At 43.4% G+C, this 19213-nt stretch overlaps 1 long non-coding RNA gene across 1 annotated transcript; it reads right to left on the bottom strand.

Annotated features, from left to right (window-relative positions):
* Positions 1 to 379: 379 nt before the first annotated feature.
* Positions 380 to 9577, bottom strand: LOC150008323 (uncharacterized). Its single transcript, XR_016511291.1, has 3 exons — positions 9514 to 9577; positions 1814 to 1892; positions 380 to 817 (listed from the first exon to the last, which is right to left on the bottom strand). It is a non-coding gene; the product is annotated as an uncharacterized LOC150008323 (long non-coding RNA).
* Positions 9578 to 19213: the final 9636 nt, after the last annotated feature.

The raw sequence follows: 19213 nt of genomic DNA, 5'->3' as shown, positions 1-19213 counted from the left end.
TAATTGGTAGATAAAAATTAGATAGGGGGATGTTAAGAATAGCATAGGAAATGGAGAAGCCAAAGAACTCATATGCAGCATAATCCATGGACATGAACTAAGGGGCAGGGGGATTGCTGGAGGGGAACGGGGTACCAGGTGGAGGGGGGCAAAGGGAAAAAAACTGGGACAACTTTAATAGCATAATCAATAAAATATACTTAAAAAAAAAAAAAAGACAGGTCTGCAGGGAGTTGGCTGTGTTTCCAACCAAAGTTGGTGGCTACTTTGTTCATCACATGCAAAGAAACCAGGTGTTGAGGCAACTTTTTTTTCTTCCAAGAAAAGTAGTTTTTATTCATGAGGCAACCAGATGAGGAGCCCAGAGAGGAAGCCCAAATAATTCTTGCCAATAAAGACTTGAAACAAATTTAAATAAGGTGAGGAGGGGCTACACATAATTATTAATTCTAATTTAGGGGGTCTGATTGGGTAGTTTTGGAACTAAGCCACCTAAGGTAAGGACTGTGAAGGATGGTAGGAGGGAACAAAGGAATTCCAATGTGGCTGAGTTTGATGGGTCAGTCCTACACGTGTTCATACTGGGCTGGGCACCTGATCTTTCTCATTGATGGGCCACTGGCTTCTTCATGGGCTCCAGATGAGAAACAGCGCCACCTCTGTTACTTTAGTTCCACGAATCTTGGTTCCACTGTGCTTTCTAGGTCAGTTTTGAGACACGTGGCTGCTAATTGGGCCTGCTCAAGCCTCCGGGCCCAGTTCGATCTGGCTGCTCTGGTGGTCTCTTGGGTGTTGTGATGAGGTCTGGTGTCATCTCCTGAAAACAGTAAAAAATGAGAAGGGGGAAGGAGAGAGAGAGAGAGAGGGAGAGAGGGAAAGAGAGAGAAAGAGGAGAGAGAGAAAGCGAGAAACCATAGGTTTCAGTGTTAGAGCCGGGTTTCAGCAGTGATGCAGAAACATGCCACCCCGCCCTCACACCCCATCCTGGACTCCCAGGGAGTGAGGATGAGCAGGAGGGTGCTGGGCAGCTCCTCCAGGTTCTGCCCCCTCCTGTCTCCACAGAAGAGCCTTATGAGGGCGTTGGGCCACCTGCCAGACCCGGATTCTCTGGACCAGTTGGGTGTTCTCAGGAACCTAGAAGCAGGGAGGCCTTGCTGGGGAAGGCGGTGGGGCAGTCCCAGGGGGTCTCCAGTCAAGCCCAGAGACCAGACTGCAGGGGTGTCATAGCAGAGTCCCCAACACCATCCGGGTGAGAACACTGAGGCTGCTGGTCCAGCCTGCCAGCCCCTCCCCGGGAGCTGCCCCAGCCCTGGGGATCTCTAGAGGCAGAGAAAACCCAGGGATGGTGTGTGGTGACAACTAGCCCTTCCTTTTCTGGGAGTGGTGGAAATGGCCCAGACGCTGCCTAACTTGTTTTTGACTGCAGTTGGACATTTGGGTGTGAATCTCCAGTCCGGGAGTCTGTGTCAGGATGCACCGCACCAGCCAGGCGGAGTCGTGCCTCTGCGGGGAGAGATGTGATTTTAACTAAATTTATCCTGAATTTCCTGCTGTGCCAGATCTGTCTCGACTCTGAACTTTAAGAACACAGATCCTTGGGTTATGTAACTGCACCACACTGGATGTGAGTTGAAGGCAGTGACAGGAAATTGTGCCCACAGAAGAGCTTTCTTCCTGCTCCAGGACAGCTGGTATCTGTGGCTTTGGCAAGGGGGCGCGGGAGGAGCCCTCTCCCTCCTTCGCCTCTCTGAGGCAGGGCCTACACTACGAACCGTTCCTCTTCCCACATTCCCTCCACCCCAACAAAACTTACCCCTCCTGGGCGCATTGCTTCAGGGCTCTGCAAGTAGCCAGCAGATTGATTCAAATGAATTTCAGTTAAGATGGAAGCCCTGTGAGAAAGCCAAGTGGTCAGGGTTCTGCCCTGGCTCTCATTACACTCACCTGAGCCACTCATAAACTAGTGCTGCTGAGGCCCCATTTCCAGAGATGAGCATTTAGTGAGTTGGGGTCCAGCCTAGATGCCAATGTTTTAAAACTCTCTTGGCATTTTTGATATGCAGGCAGGGTTGAGCTCCACTGATTGAAGGTATTACTCACCCAGGTAACATTTGTCCTTCTGCAGAAGCCTTGGAGCCTTCACTTCTTGAGTCTATAAACCAAGGAGTTTGGTTTATAAGATCACCTCGATCTGCTGGTCCCAGTGTTTTATGAATGCTGTGGGATTCCTAACAGTGCTTGTGGCCACAAAAGATGCCCTAAATGGCATTATAATATTGGTTGTGTTATACCTACAACCACCAATACACCTACAGGAAATTTCTGAATTTCTGCCGAGCTCATTTATTCATTGTTTAATTTATTCATTTATTCATCATGCAGCCCCATGAATTTTTCATATACCCCTGTAACTAATCACTTAGCCAGAGCTGGACACAGAGCTTTGCCAGGGCCCTGGAATTTTTCCTTGTACAGTAGGTCCTCAACATCATAGATGGTTCTTGGAACTGCAGCGAAACGGTAGATAATGAAACCAGTTTTAGCCTAGGCTAACTGGTGTAAAGTAGAGTTCCTATGGCATCTCATCCATGTTAGAACACAATGACGTGAACAAAAACGATGTTATTTGAGGACTCTGCTGTATTTTTCTTAAGTCACTACTCCCGTCCTCCAAGAGTAATATCTATCCCAGCCTTTATTACCATAGATTGTCTTTGCCTGGTCTTGAAGTTGACATAGGTGGCATGACACAAGACATTTTATTTTCTATATAGCTTCTTTCACTTAATCATGACTTGGAGATTTATTCATGTTGTTACAGACATCAGCAGTTCTTTCTTTTTCATCACTGTGTGCTATGGACTGAATGTTTGTATCCCTCCAATATTCATATGTTGAATTCTAAATCCCCAATGTAATGGTACCAGGAGGTGGGGCCTGTGGAAGGTGATTAAGTCATGAGGGTGGAGCACCAATGAATGGGATTAGTGCCCTGATAAGGAGAGAAGAGATTCAAGCTCTCCTTGTTCTCTTCCCTGTCAGGACACAATGAGAAGTCTGCCATCTGCAAACCAGGAAGTGGGTCCTCACCAGACATTGAATCTGCTGGAGCCTTGATCTTGAACTTCAAGCCTCAGGAACTGTGAGAAATAAATGTTTAAGCCACCCAGTCTGTGATCTTCCATTATAGCACCCTGACCTAAGACACTGTTTTACATTTCATTATCTGAATATAACCAGCATAGATTTATCCTTTCTCTGATGTACACTTGAGTTGTTTCTAGGCTGGGAGTATTTTAAAGCTGCTAGAAAGATTCCCATATTTATCTCTAAATTTTAGCAAACATTCTTAACTTGGATTTATTTAATCAGACCTTGGAAATGCTGGTCTGGACACTCAGGAGGAATATTGTACAGGAAATGAACCCACGAGAAATCTGTTTGGTTTGGATGCAATGTGAACAATGAATCATGATCACTGCATTCAGATTTAATTAAGCTGTTTGGTTTTAAAGATATCCTTGGCTAATGCTGTACTACCTAAAAAATGGACAGATGGAGTTTGTACTGGCAGCAGAAACTGGCATTGCTGTGGCTCATTCCCAATCCTCCTGTCCTGGGAGGTGGAGGCAATGGGGCCAAAAGTGACAGGTAAGATGGGGTGGAAGCAGAGGATAAATTACATTGCTGGAACTCACATACATCATGGATGTGTGTCCCACAGCACACAAGGGCAACCTCACATACTCTGAATTGTGCTTTCTGCTCAAGCTTGATATTGCCTTTGGAAAAAATAACATGAGTGTTTACAGGTGATTTGAGAAAACCATAGTTAAGGCTAATGACTACATTTTCTAAAGTTCCTCTGGGTCTCTGGCTGCATTGAGAAAATGGACCGACCTTGACTCCAAATCCTTGGTCACTTATTTAATGCAGGAAATATGTGGAAACATTGTCAGATGCAAGAGAAGAGCCGAGTCTTATTACATACCCTAAACTTGTCAATGCCTCCATCACCAGCCACTGGGTGCACCTGTTCTGAGAGAAGGGCATGAGGCCAGCATCATGCTGGTGGACCGCCATGCTCCCTGCACTGGAGGGCAGGGGCAGGAAGCTGTAGGTGCCCTGTGTGCCAACATTGCTGTCTCCATCCCTTTGATACTACCCCACTGGATGGAAATCACTTCTCCACTTCTGTCTATCACATTTGGCTGGCTTGGTACAACTGACGCTGCATCTTATAATCTGCCGATGATCTCAGCTGGAAGTGGTTACTCCCACGTTTTTACTTCTAAAGCACATGCCATCATTTATGGATCACCCTCCTTGTTACTCTACTCGTGACAGGCTTCTCTCTCTGCTTCACGGTGCAGCTTCAGGAGGGCGGTGTGTTCTAGTTGTAATGAGAACAGGCTCTGCATGCAGATTTCCTGGTACAAATCCCTGAATCTGCTCTCACTAGCTATCCTGAGGGCAAGTTAACATTCCCACCTGTAAAATGGGCCAGATCTTGGTAACCACTTAGAGTTTTTGAGTATTAAACAAGTCCTTAACATAAATTATTAATATATCCAAAGCACTTAGAGTACACTGAGTACTCAATAATGCTAGCTGCTACTTCTATTACTTTAATTTCATTAACACACACATAGCATTGCCCTTTAAATATGTTATTTTTTCCTTACTTGATTGTCAGCTCTTTGGTGACAGGCACTGCAGTGGGGTGTTAGTTAGGACACTGAGAGCATTTTTAATGGAAGGGCCTTCAGGTCCCCAGGAAAAAATACCCAAGGGGACTTTGTAAATGCTGGTTGGGCTTCCAGATCTACTGGGATCTTGAGCATAAACTGTTACAGTCAAGGTCTGAGGGTCTGCATGGGTGCGTGTGCTCACCTACAGGCCTGATTATTTGGGGTTTCCTAGAAGAAATGCAAAAACTCTGATGCCCGTGGAGGGGGGCCCTGAGGAAGGAAGGGAGGACAGGGAGCTGGCAGTCACAGTAGGACACAGGAGGGAACTGGAAACTCAATGCAACTGCCATAATACCCTGTGCTTGAACCGCCCTCTGAGGCTGGTAAGTGGAGGAAACTCTGCTTCCTGTTTCACTTTCCATGGGACCCATCATTGATGCTCAAAATGTATCTGCTGAATAAATAAAGTCAATGGCTTGAAGATGAAGGGCTGCTAGGAGTCAGCCCTTCCCTGACTACTGCAAGGCTCGCCTGTTGCTCTCCCTCGATTGAGGGTGGTCTCAGGCAGAAACTTGAGGGTGGTGGCAATGCCAGGCAAGATGGCAGAGCCTGGCTGTAAGCATGACATGTACAGCTCTGCCTAGATGCAGCGTCAGCCGCAGGACACCTGCCCCTGTGCCGAGGAACTGAGCTTACACAGTGAGATAAACCAAGCTGATCAGAGGAAAGAAATCATCCATCTTGCACTCTCAGGACTTTTAAAACAAAGAAATGGTAATTAAAAAATACATCATAAAAACAAATAAACTGGTAAATGTTTATAAAATATTTATAAGATGCAGGTTTCTTTATATGCAAGAATTTATTAACTAATTTTTATTCCAGGAAGAGCTATTTTTGGAACCAATGAAATTGTTCTGGAAGATTAAAAAAACACACCAGAAAGCCAAGACTTTAATTATTGTGATTTAATTATTTTTTTTGCAGGGGTGCTTACAAAAGCTATTTGCAGTTCTAATCTTGTGCCAACATTTCCCCCCACATTGACAGCAAGTGTGAACTTATCCAACTTAACAGGAAGAAAAACAATTCAGGAAGAAATCTGACTAAAATCACTTGGTCTTTTTCTTTTTCTTTTTTTTAATGATGTAAAACTCCATGATTCAGACTTGTTATATTAGTAAATGAATAAGTATCCTGGTTTATAGACCATTTTAAAAATGATTCGTATTTATTTCCCTTTGTCCCACGTTTCATGGAATTATTGCAGTTTCTGAGTTACATACTTGATCACTGAAAATGGCCAAAGGGAGCAGGACAGAGCAGGGAATCTAAGGACAGTGGGTGATTATGAACCATTCTGCAGGAGGAACAGCTGAGGACATTGGGCACTGCACATGAACCCCAGAATGCTGGGTGCAGAATCACAGGCCAGTCCCCCAAAGCCGGAGGGTTTAACTGTCCTTCTCTCTGTGTTCTTCCCGGGAGGGGTTCTTGGCTAGATGGTTCAGAGACCATGCATACAAGTCTTGCATGGAGTGGGGCCAAAACTTTTCCCTTTTTGCCCTGAAATTCCTTTTCCTGTGGGCATTGGCTACTCTGTCAGCCCAGCATGTGGGGGAAGGCCTGACTCCATTGCTCTGTCCCAGGGAGCAGAAGGCATGGGGGTGAGTGAACCTTGTGGAAGAGAGCCTGGCACCAGAAAACAGTCACCCCACACCTCACAAGACCCTGCCCCAGCTTGGGATATCACCCACTACCCTGCTGGGGAGGCACTCTTAAATTGAAATTCCCCAGCCCAGGGAACATGGGCAAACTACTGCCTGAGGCTCATCGGTCCCACTACCGTTCTCAGCTCCCTGCAAGTACAGAGTATCTGGACCTCCCTGAAGTTCCTCCTGTGATCGCCTGGATCAGAGATCTGAGAAGCCCCAGTTTCAGGGGCAGACACTCTCTCAAGACAGTAACTAGGAGAGGCAAGCTGAACCCCCACAGTCCCTCTTCTGTTTTTATCCTCCCAGTGTGCCAGGCTGCCCCTGCTCTAGGCCAAGTCCACTACCCCATGAATTCAAAACTATCCTCACCTCCATTTCTTGGTTTTTTTATCTCCAGAATTCTCTAGTTTAATCTTGGCCAAGGGAGCTTGGGGTCATGCTAGTTCCACATTTGGTAGAAATCAGAAACCTTCTATACAAAGAAAAGACTGTAAAAATTCTTTAATTAGAGCCTCACTTGTTTGTATATAATTAAGCCCTACAAAGTCTTTGTTCCCAGAGAGATAAACCCAGCTGGTGTCAAGCCAGACTCAGGCCTAATGCAAATTTTGTAATAATTTGGACAAAATTTAAGATGTTTTACAATATATTACAACATATCTTCGAATGTTCATTTTTAATAAAAACAAATTGGCATGTTGGCTGTGGCTGTTCTGACAGTGATTTATATAGAAGAATATGAAATAGGTCTTCCTTTCAGATAAAGTTAGCGGGAACATGTCTCTGCCTAAAACTCTGACAGTTAAGCTTATGGAAGTGACCTTGAAAAGCAATTGGATAGCTTGGGTGTGGTTTTAGCTCCTGGTTGCTATTGGTTAGAGCTTAATTTTGGTCTCAAGCAAATAATTCTTGTGTCTATAATTACCCAAACAGGAATTCTGCAGGGCAGGAAGCAAGATCGTATTTTTATTTCTAAGTTTCAGCCTCAAGACAGTTAACTTAAAGGAATGATGAAGAGTGTATACAAAGCAGCTTCAGAGGCTTCTGTGAGATTGTTAAAGAAATTTATCACTCACCGAAGACCATAATTTTTACATTTTGAAAGATTTGAAAACACAAAGTACAGAGGCATAGACATCTATGGTTTAACAAATATTAACACCTGGGCGAATTTCCTCCACACTATTGTTTTTATATTATGTTTTGCACTTTTCTGTATTTAATGAGTTTTTAAAAATGGCGACAAAAAATTACAAAGATAATCATAATCACACCTTTACTGAATATTCTTCAGCACTGCTAAGACAGACAAAAGAATGGAAGGACAAGGAGGCAAGAACTAGGAATCTGTCCCTTTGTGGATGGATTCGTGTCCGTCCACTCATCCTGAGACCTGCTTGGTCTCACCAACCACCTACGAATGTACATCAGGTAACCTGGTAAGGTTTTAACGTAGAACCATATAATCTTAGTGTGTGAAGGGCTTTCGGATTACTTAGTCTGACACCGAAGTTCACCCATGGGGAAACTGAGGCTCAGAGATAAAATGATACTAACAAGGTCATGTCATTCTAGTGACACACAGATTTCTTTCCCTGAAAGTCACCGCATGGATAAATTGAAAATGATAGCTTTGGGTCCGGAAAATGTTCTGAGAAATGAGACCTGCTTGAGAATGTGTGATAAATGGGAGCTTTGAAATAATCTATTTTCTAAATATTAACATTGAAAATGCTCAGCTATAGTCTCCCGAATGCACAAGCCAGAGAACAAAATCAGTCTTGGCTGGCGCCTCTTAATGTCCTCGCCATGGAACTCTTGGGGATGTAAGGACCTAGATTATTAATAAGTGACAGCATTACCTTCAGCAAAAAGGGAGTGGCATGGGGTGTAGTCAATTAACTTCTGGACGCACTTGGCTAAGACAATTTTTTTTAAGCTGTGGGACTTTCAGATTCTTTAGTATGCCAGTGTGCAGTGCTTCTCAAACCCACTTAATTAGCATACCCTTTCTGAATTATGCTGTAGGGCACTGCCCCACAGAATATAGGTTAGGGAATGGTGGTAAGAAGACGGCAGGAGTGGGGCAGTACAGACTTCAGGTGAAAATTATCAGGTTGCATATAAAGCATAAAAGAACATCGAATCTTGGCAACAGCTCCTCTGTAAGGCAGATACCAGATTACAGGTGAGGAAATAAGTACAGAAGTCCCTTAGGGACTCATCAGTGGCAGCTGCTACTAAGTGGCAGTCAGGCTCAGCTCCAGAGCCCAAGCTACTCAATCCTGGCCTCTGGGGCTGCCCTTGGCTCCCAGGTCTGCCTGTTTCTGGAGGTCGGTGTTTTCCTCACTTCCTGTCTCTGCATCTTCATTCCCTGTGCTCTTCTTACTGAAGAGCAAGTTGGGGTCCTGCTGCCCACCACCACCCTCTAGGCCAAATTCCAGATACAAAGGTTTGGTGATAAAGGAAAGGAGTCTTTATTGAAAAGTGGTCACATAAGCCTATCAAGTCAGCTTTAATTACTTAAGCCTATAAATTAAAGCTAAACTCTAACACCTGAGTTTTCCTATCATTCCCCTGTTAGTTTCTGTAGGGTTAGTTTACAAACAAAAACAACATAATACACAAAAGCTACACAATTTTGGAAGAATGACAGGCTTCTGCCTCAGAGCCTGTTGCCTCTAGAACATCCAAAGAATAAACCTGCCACTCTCTGACAGGTCGGTTTCATCCTAGGCTGTGCCCGGAGCTCCTTCCCATACAAAATAGCAATCATTGGGAAATGCAGGCAGCGGCAGCACCATCATTCAGGCATCCTCAAGGAAGAAGAGCCTGAGAGCCCAAGCCTGAGCCCGAGCCCGCGCCCGGGCCAGAGCCTCAAAGCCAGAGCCAGAGCCAGCTCAGGAGACAGAAAAGTTTCAGAGCCAAAGAACCAGCCTTCTTTTTATTTTCCATTGGCAGATTTCTCCCATCACTCTGGGCATTGTAATTTCCCCAGGGACCCATGCATCCGTTTCCCCACCCCGCCCCCTCTCCCCCTTCTCCTCCTCCTCGCCTTTGAACATCCTAGTCCCTCCTCCCTTTATTCCCAGTTAATACCTACTTACACTTTAGATGTCAACTGAAGGTCACTCCTTGGGAGGCCTTTTCTGATCCCTCAGATTGAGTCACGTTCTTCTGCGTTTAACCACCAGGCCAGAAACTTATCACAGGTCTAATGCGCTTCCCTCCAACGCAGGCAGGGGGCAGGCCTGGTCTACTGTGCATACAGCGTGCCAGAGGCAGGGGTTTAGCACAGGAGAGATAAGTCTCCCTGCCTACTGGTTAGTCTCTCAAATTTACAACAGTGCAGAAGACTGGAAAATTCATTTGTTAGGTGGTGAGGTACCTGCTTTGTATCTTGAATAGTTAACACATACTTAATGTTTATTATGGTTTGTGGTCTTCGAGTCTCTCTCTCTCTAAAATGGAGAACACACCTACAACTTGACATTTCTCTGTTTTCAAAAAACAAAACCATGTCCCAACGTACTAATCACAGCAGTAGCTTTCCTTGATCTTTATAGTTAATGGCATTTTAGATATGTATTTTGGTGATCTGGCTCTTATACAGTCAGAAGAAAAACACCACAGCTAACAAAATTTACTTCTCTCTTTTAACAACTTTAAAAGTGTCATTTTTATATAATGAAAGGGTTGTCACTTATTTCTAACTTTATTTGCTGTTATGCTTTCTCTATTTTACATGCTTCTCTGAGAAAACAGAAATAATCGTGCTGACCCTTACCTGCAGTGATTGTGAGCTATAATGATCAAAGCTGATTGACAAGCACTTCAAAGATGCCAGCTGTTACAGAAATGCTAAATTATTAATCATTACTGTTCACTCCTTACCCATGGTGAACTCTCTCTAGCAATGATAATTTTAAGAGGGGAGATTTTCTTTGTATGACTTAGAGAAAGCTTGAAAATCAAAATTGAGCTTACAAATGTTCTTTTAAATATACTCAAAAAACATCTTTATATGGCAAGTTGTTTTGCTCACACAAGTTTATCAAATGTCCATGTTCCCTGCAAGTGTTGACACTTGTCTGTCTGTCATTTTGCAATGATGGTCCCTTTCATTGCTAGTCATGGACCAATTCTCAGACTCTAATGGAAAGTGCATTGATGATGCATGCCTGCTGGAGGCCTGGACCTACCACCTGTCATGTACACAGGGCCAAGATTCCTGAGTGCAGGCCGTCAGACAGATGGGAGCCATCATTAACCTATGAGAATGAAGGTGGGCATCTTACAAAACTCACCCCTATGAAAGAGGCTGTCTGTCCTTTCAGACTTGCCGGTCCTCTCCACGTCTTGGAGAGTGGAAGCCTTCCCTCACCACAAAGCAGGTGAGTTGTGTGTGAACCCCTGTCCCTGGGTATCACAACAGCCACAGTTAATCCCAACCTGTTCACTCCTGTTTGGTTGCCAGTCAACTCCTTGCCCACCTGTCCCTGGCTCAAGGAGACAAGATGAAGTCTTTCTGAGCTACTTCAGATGGTCCCTCCTGAGGACATGAACTTGACATCACCCTTGAAAAAATGATGACTCCTTGGCTAGTCAATCCATTGTAACTGAGTGAGGACCTTAACAACAGTTTTGGTTTACTAGAAAGGTCAACCAAAGAACCTTGGAATATTAAGAACTTCGGAACTGCAAAAATGTTTGGTTAGGCCTCAGGACTTTTAAGATCAAGATTGGGCTTCTTCAGGTATACAGGTACATATCCAGTTATTTTATATATGTATATACACATATATACATATACACATTTCCCCTGGCTGGTTTGGCTCAGTGGATTGAGCGTCGGCCTGCGAGCTAAGTGTCGCTGGTTCGATCTTCCAGTCAGGGCACATCAGAGAAGGAAAACTCTGATTCCAAAAAACCTCCGCTGCCTTGCGGCATACCTCTTCAGGGGAAAGGCTAAGGGAGTAAACCCCGACAGAAAATCCGGAGCCGGAGTCCCTAAGGCGGTTTGACGTTGTAGTCAACACCGGCAACTCCTGCGGCGCACCTGAAGCCAAGCTGTATTGACTCCGTCTTTCCCTTGGACCCTTCAGCTGCGAAGAGAGGGGGGTGTGCTGCATGGGCAACAGCAGACCCTCCATATCACCCTGCCCAGGCTCTGTAGCTTCAGCTTCACTGGAGAGGACACTCCAGCGACATCGCAAGATGTCGATTCAACATGGGAGGAGACAGATACCGTGTCACTCCCGAGTCGGACTGCACAACCATTCTCGGCGGTGCAGATAGACTCTTAAGAAGCTACACCATCGTCTCTCGAGACGGACGGCTGCCGACGACATATACACATATGTATAGATACGTATATATAACACATACCTATGTAAATGACTCTATTGAAAATTTGAAGATAGATACCTAAATACAGAAAAACAATATAAAATTAGCAATTTATTAAATTTGGAATGTTTAAAATGTGTTTCAACTGTTTAAGTGAAAAAAGAAGTTATATTGTTATACTCTGACATTCTAGTTCTTGATTAAAGCCTTAATCAAAAATTGTAATTTGTGTGCCCAGACCCAGGCACAGGTATGCTGGAACCAGCTCCCACTAGTTAGTTCACCAAAGCCACTGTGACCATCTTCTTAACTCCACACTCAGTAGTAACAGCAAGTCGGTAGCTTGAAATCGGCCATATCAGAGAAGACTACAAACCAGGTCCTTTCCATTCTCGGGAGAGCTCGATGTTAAACATTTACCAGCACACCACTGCTTCTAACTTCCAGTATTTGGAAGAGTCCAACGTCAGTATGGAGGCTACAACTTCTACATGTAAAACCTGGAAATCTCTTTCAGAAACATGGTAGTGATTATTAAGTGGTATTAGAAGCACCTGTAGCCAGAGGGGGCCATTCTAACCCATGGCACACCTTGTATGAGAGCCAGAGGAGGTTGCTGTCACAGGTTTTTTTTTCCCCTGCAGGTCCAGTACTATCGTGCCCGTCCTGGTGGCATTTGGAACACATATATGTGTTATCTTGTGTTTTCCAGCTCCTTTTCAGAGCCCGAATGACAGTGTCAAAGCACACGTTTTAGTACCCGGTGAGAAGAGAGGTTTGCAAATAGGCTCCCTTGCAATGCTGCATGCTCCTTTGAGCATCTCAGGGGCCAGGACCTGTAACCTTCCCATCTTACTTTGTGGCTGAGCTGCCAGCACAGATACAAGCTATCTGATAAATAAAATGGAGCTAACACCTCTTCTAGAGGCACACATCTGGGATGCAGGGCCATCTTGGGACTGGATTTATTGATAGGTATATAGACACTTCCACTTTCCTTTGACACCAGAAATCAGTAACACAAATGAGAGTTAATTTGTTTAAGGAGGAACCCCATAATGAGTCTTAAAAGCATTTTTCAAATACACTCTTGACTGCACAACCATTGTTTGCAGGGTTTATTTTTAAACAGCTTTATTGAATTACAATTTACATAATATACACTTTATCACTGTAAGTATGTAAGGGGGAAAGTTCAATGATATTTTAATAAATATACAGTTCTACAACCATCACCTCAATCCAGTTCACTTCTCATCACCCCCAAGAACCTCCTCCAGGGCATTTACAGTGAATCCTGCTTTCACTCCCTGCCACAGGCAACTACAGCTCTTTTGATTTCCATATTTTTAGTTTTTTCTAGAAATTTTCACATAAATGGAATCATATAAAATGTACTCTTTTGTGTCTGGCTTCATTTAGCACAGTGGTTTGCAATTCCTTCATGCTGTTGCCTGTTTAATCATCTGTTTCTTTCAGCTGCTGAGTAGAATTTCATTGCATGGATACACCACATTTTGCTAGTTTGCCTGTTGACGGGCATTTAGATGGTTTCAAGTTTGAGGCTATAAAGAATGCTTCTGCTGCAAACATTTGTGCAAAATTCTTTGGTGGATGTATGTTTTCATTTTGGGGGGTTAGATACCGAGGAGCAGAATGGCTGGGCTGTATAATAAGGATATGTTTAACTTTTAAAGAAACTGCCAAACTATTTTCCAAAGTTACTTGAATATCATCAGTGATAGACAGTTATATAAGACTGTGGTTCACCAGTTCTTCTGGAAGCAATTTAAAATGCCCCGAAATATATTAGAGTTCAGCCAAGGCAATGAAGCCAAGACAGGGACTGTTGTGCCTGAGAGGGAACTCAGTTATATGAGGAAGCATCACTGGGAGGTGCTATTTCTCCACCGAGGCTAAAAGTGGCCAAGCCATTGAACTCTTAGCTCTAGTTAATTTTTCTCCTTTCTGTTCATAACTGTGTTACATTGTTTATACTACATGAAGAACTTTTCCAACGCTTGCCTGGTGGTTTATTACCGTCTGTTATTTTTCTTTTTTGTCATGCCTTACTTCCAATGTTTGAGCCTGTCTCTTTATCTCAGCAGTGGTATCTTGCTAATATTATTCCTCCGGGAGTTTACTTTGAAGGAAGCTGCTTTTCCTTTCTCTTTTTATATTTATGAAAGTAATACAGCAGTTTATAACTGGTTAAGATTGCATTTTCTCATGGATAGTGGTATTAGTGGGATTGAAATTCTGGTTTAGACCCACTCCTTCCTCAACATCAAACTTAAAATATTTTTGAAATATATTCTGTGACGAGGTATTTACTGCTCAGCGAATATGCATATGACTCCCAATTTTCCCAGCCCCTTGGAGTTAGGTTGTGGCAAGTTTGGGACAGTGAGCAGGATCATAAGCATCACTTCTGGACTTTGTAAGCACTTAAGAGAGGGTGCACTCTCTCTTCCACTGAGACAGTGAGCTGGAACCCATGGGTCCCAGATGGTGTAGCTGTAAGAAACAATTCACCTGGGCCTCTGAGCCACTGTCTGGAAGTAGGAGTCCCTCGAAAGTGGGTGAAATCATAGAAGATGTTGTGAGGGAGATAAATTAAGGCTTATATACAAAAACACTGAATTTCCAGATGAGTTTGTTACTACAGCGCAACCTACTCTATTCTGACTACTACACAAAACATTCACATAATAGCAAACACCACATTTCAAATAACTAATATAGAACTAATGCGTAAATAAAAGAGGAATCAACAATTTAATAGCGTTTTAAAAAGCTAGAATCCTGGTGCTTAGAATATGAAACTGGTGAAATTTCTGGGAATAAGCCTTGTAATAAGAATCAAGGACTAGCAGTGAGTGATGTTGTTTGACTTCATGTCAAAAGTCTCCATTTTTGTTACATTGATACAGTTTTCAAGCATAATTAGAGTAATTTTAATATTTTCACTTATAAGTAGAAATGAAAGGAAATAATTATTCTCCTTAGACGAGAATACTAAAATAGGAAAAGAAAGATATTTTCCACTAAAGTGTGAGAAAATGATTACTGTCACTGGAAATACCATGGAAATGGGCAGTACCAGAAGAGAAAGGAAAACGTCTGTCCATTCATGATTCTAAGCATGAATCTTCTAAAAACCTAGATGTTGAAAGCTTAAATTAAAGAGTTCCCTTTATTTGCCTTCAGGGGTCGCCATCACCCCACTACAGCTTAGTTGTATAGTGTTGTGCCTGCTGAGGATGACTACAAAAACAAGCTATTGTGTATTTTCTTTAGATATTCTGTAACTTTTACAGGTATCCCTAGAGTTCTTGCACATTTCCTGTTAGATGCACACTAAGTTCTTTAAATTCTTGTTACTGTGACTGAGACCTTCTTTTCCCGATTATACTTTCCAATTGCTTGTGACGAGTGCATAGAAAATTGTTTTGGGGAGTTTGTGCTAGCTGCTGTAACAAAAGTCCCAGCACATCAGCACTTTAATACCAAGAAGTTTTATTTTTTGTTATTGGACACTTGATGCAAGGGGGGTCATCTTCATCTGAGACATGCTTTTTAAGCCAAGTTCTTTCCATTCCAACCATGCAAGGCTGAGAATTTCTGGACTCAATTCCCTATGCTTACTGCCAGCACACAAGCTCCTTCTTTTCTGCACCCATCTTTTTCTTGTAATTGGTTCCAGGAGAAGTCGTAGCCAGTATACCCCACTAACATTCTTTGTTCATCTTCTTCTCTAGAGCTAAGGTCCATTGGCATGTGGCCTGCCTTCTACTAAATAAAAAGCCAAGAATTTTATCAAATATCTTGCCACAAGATAACATTGATCCATTTTTCCAGACTTAAGTAACTTTTTTTTTTTTTTTTTTGCCATCTGACTACTAACATAATGCTATATATTTTAGGTTTTATTATTTTTTAAGTTGTAAGTATTATATTTCAAGTTGCAAAGTTCTGTCTTAGTGTAATTAAAGTGAGCTGATGCAATAAAAAATCTAAAAAATTTCAACAGTCTCAACACTGAAGCTGTATTTCTTTCTTATGTCGTAGGCCTAATGGATTTGTTTTGTTTTTAAACATGTCTTTTCTTTGTTATTTCTAGAAATTTGAGGCAATGTTCTGTCTGATACTTTGATTCAATGTTGTCTTGGGAATTGGATTTGATCACTCTTAAAGTGTAATGCTCAGAATGGAACTCCGTACTCCTGGCCCTACCAGCTTCTGAGTTCTTGGACATAAATTATCATGCAGGAAGTGTATCTGCAGCTCCAACCTTACTTGCCAGTGTGAGCCTGAAATCATCATAGCTGCATGACTGTGTCCTTGGTAACTCGTGTTCCCGGCTTAAATGGGAAGCCTGGGAAGATTGACATTATAAGCTTCCTCTTTCTCACAAACAACATTGCTTCAGTAAACTAGACTTGAAACAGGGTACAGAGCCAGGGAGGGTTCCCCAAAGTCCCTACGGCCCATGATTAGAGATGGGGGAAGAAAATAATACAGCTTTTAAAGTACTTAGCATATCTATGGCAAATTGGTAAATAGATAATAGCTGTGCTACCACCCTGGGGCAAAAGTTGTACATGACTTTCAGGATTTAAAAGGAAGGGCAGACAGCCTTGAAAGGAGATGCATGATGAACGTGTGCCATGATGTGGGAGCAGGTTGCAGCAGCCATGTGGGAAGCAGCAAGCAGCAATACAATTTGTAGTCAAGATCTGGCCATGCAGCCTGGGCTAGTAAGAAAGCAGGCACGCTGCTGCTTTGACCCTGCCCACTCTAGCTGACGCTAAAGCCACCAAGGACTCTGTCTTGCAGACCCAGACTCTATCTGGACTCTTGGAACTTGGGACATACGGAGAGGACACTCTCTTAGGACTTGTGCCTTTCCTGGACTTCACCATGATCCAATGTAGCATGGCTCATGCTTTCCTGGACTACAATATGGAGGCTAAAGACAACATACCCTAGATCCTGAAGTAGAGAGCTGACAGATAAAGATTGGGCTTGGTTTTGGTTTATAGCCTTTTGGGGAGTAAGGGAAGTACTGGGTGTCATGAGAGAACAGGGCTCTGAGCAGGAGTGCTCCCAACCCCCACAGGGTTGGAATATTGTAAAGAAAGACCTGTTTTTCTCAACACAAATTGTTGGGTCATCCACCAAGGCGCCATGTAAACAAGCTCTACTTTGCTCGGTAACAGACCATTACCTTTTTGCTTCCCAATATAGTTCTGTGGCACAAGAAGAGCCTGAGACTAATCCCAGCTATCCCCACTGGGAGCTTGGCTCCTATATGGAAGCAGCCCCGACCCCAAGCACCTGCCAATCCGCAGGGGTATCCTGTGCTCCTTTTGGCCTCTCACCCCCACACCCTGCCCCACTGCCTTGTGGCCCCTGCCCTCCTGAGCTGCTCATGTCCTGTCCTTTGGAAACAAGGACTCAGCATGGCTTTCTGAGTGCTTATTGGCTCTGGCTTTTTCTTTTCCTCACAGAAAGGCTTCTTAGAGGAGCTGGCTGCTTCTCTTGCTCCTTCTCCTTTAGTTCATTCCTCTGGAGGCCTTGAAACTGAGGTGCAGGGTTCTGTGCCTTCTGGACCATCTGGGCTGATAATCATCCAGCATGCGGAAGCTCTTGTTAAAGGGGGATGTTCCTGGAGAAGGAGGCAGATGGATGAAGTCATTCCTTTCCAATAACACTTCAGCTCAAATTCATTGTCTTCTATGAATAACATGAAGTTGTAAATTGGAACTGATTAACTCTGGGCACACAGCGAGGCCTTCTTTATGCACTGAGAGGATTCCCTTAATTGAATTTTGCGTGTAACTGGAGGTTACTGCTTCCAGTGTTAGACTCATGAGGGGTTTCAGGGTAAGGCCCTGAAAAAATTAGAAATCATGGTGGGTGCAGAGGTAGGTGCTGGAAGGATGGGCTGAAGAGGGCAGGTGGCCCAGGCAGGAAAGGGGAGGTGGACCCCAGAGCACACTAAAGGGAGGTCATGGTTACTTCTGAGTTTTATTGCCAAGGGCCATTAGGAGGACGACAGACTGCCCTCTGGCAGCGCATCCCTGTTGCAGGTGCTCTGGGTGAGAGACTTGTCCACAATGGGCTCCATGTCATGCCCAAGCCTGAAGTCATCATTCAACACAACTGCATTCGACAGGGTCTCCCTGAGTCTCTTCCACAAGAGGGTCAATGACAGCGCTACTGCCACTGAAACGATTACTGCAGCTGGTTTTCCTGGTGTCGCTGGATAACTGACAACATGAGGCTGGGTCTGCCAAGTCGCCTTTCCCTCCTGCTCACTGTAGGAGATGTTCTCTGTGTGTCCCCGTGAGGGGCGAGCCTCTGCATCCTCACTCGCAGAATAAACTGGCATGCAGGCTAGCTCTTGGGAGATTGTGAGAGGAAATGTTCCTTCTCATTTTTTTCAGAGCTCTGGAAATGTACAGTGATAAAAACACTTCATGGAAAACAGTGTGTAAAAACACAGGCACAGTGTATATTTTTATATAAATGAGCAGAAGATAGAGAGCTCGTCCTGCTTACATGTGGTTCCTCCAAGAGCTGTTTTCAAAAGAGAAAAGCAAAAGACCAGTTAGAAGAGTGATGTCTATCAGTAAAAGTGAAAAGGAAAATAAAAATAACTTGCTCACCACTGGGAGAGATTAAAAACCCAAAATATGTGCAGAGCAGATGAGGAGTTCAGAAAGAAGGCTCTTTTATTCCATGCCCTTTTTTCTCAGTAAAATTTATATAGTTTAACATTTTCCTTTCTTATTTCTACTGGAAGTCGATTTTCCTTAGAAATTAAATGAGTGAGAATCATGCACTTGCCTGAGTGTTTTTTTTTTTTATTTTTAATTTTCACCTGAGGTTATTTTTTCATTGCTTCTAGACAGAGGAAGGGAGGGAGAAAGAGGGGGAGAGAAACATCAATCAGTTGCCTCTTGTATGCTTCTGACAGGGGATTGAACCTGCAACCCAGGCATGTGCTTTGGTGAGGAATCGAACTCACAGCTTTTCAGTGTACAGGACGATGCTCCAACCACCTGAGCCACACTGGCCAGGGTTCTTTTTTTAAATTAGTACTTTGTTTTCTTCTCACTTTCAGACCTATGTCTCTTGCTTTCACCCTTCAGTTCTTCGATCTGTAAAATTGTATCAGTTGGCACAGATGGGTAAAAAGAAATTAAAAATCAAGTTAAAAAGAAACTAAATTGGGGGTCTGCAAACTTTTCTTTAAAGGGTTAGAAAGCAAATCTTTTCTGTTTTGTGAACAAGGCGGTGTTTGTCACTGCTCAACTCTGCCCTTAGACAAATGAAATGAATGGGTGTGAGTGAGTTCCAAAAAAACTTCATTTATGGATGCTGAAATTTCAATTTTTTGTAATTTTTACATGTCACAAAATACTAATTGTAGTTTGATTTTTTAATACC

This window comes from Furipterus horrens, unplaced genomic scaffold (genome assembly GCF_987537825.1).
Source record: "Furipterus horrens unplaced genomic scaffold, mFurHor1.1.pri manual_scaffold_5, whole genome shotgun sequence".
NCBI lineage: Eukaryota > Metazoa > Chordata > Mammalia > Chiroptera > Furipteridae > Furipterus > Furipterus horrens.
This window is presented reverse-complemented; position numbering and strand designations above follow the sequence as displayed.